Source organism: Crocodylus porosus, unplaced genomic scaffold (genome assembly GCF_001723895.1).
Source record: "Crocodylus porosus isolate Cpor-Errol unplaced genomic scaffold, CroPor_comp1, whole genome shotgun sequence".
Lineage (NCBI taxonomy): Eukaryota > Metazoa > Chordata > Crocodylia > Crocodylidae > Crocodylus > Crocodylus porosus.
The window spans coordinates 47,125,646-47,126,104 of NW_017728948.1; positions in this window are offsets into that span (position 1 = coordinate 47,125,646).

The window sequence follows — 459 nt, forward strand, 5'->3', positions numbered from 1 at the left end:
ACTGCCTTGTATTCTAACCCAGAGCACTTCTGTGTGCCCCTCCTCTGACTCTGTGCTACCTGATGAGGATGTGTATTCCTCTTTAATGTAGAGTGCCATACCCTCGCCTTTCCTCCCTGTCCTGTCCCTCCTATACAGCCTATAGCACTTGATATTCACCGCCCAGTCATGCGTTGGGTCCCATCACGTTTCAGTGAGCCCCACTATGTCTGGGTTGGTATCAACTAGGAGGAAGGTAAGTTCCTCCTGCTTGTTTCCCATACTATGAGCGTTTGTGTAGAGGCATTTAAGGCCTCCTGTGGATGTGTGCACTGGCCCCCTAATCACAGCATTCCCCTGGCCCCTGTTGCTTACCTGTGTATATGTTCTGCTTGTCAGTCTAGGCTGGGCTGTACTTGTGAGTGCTGCTTGGTTTAGCAGTCCAAGGCTTCTCCTCCCTTGTCTTCCCTTCCCCCGGTG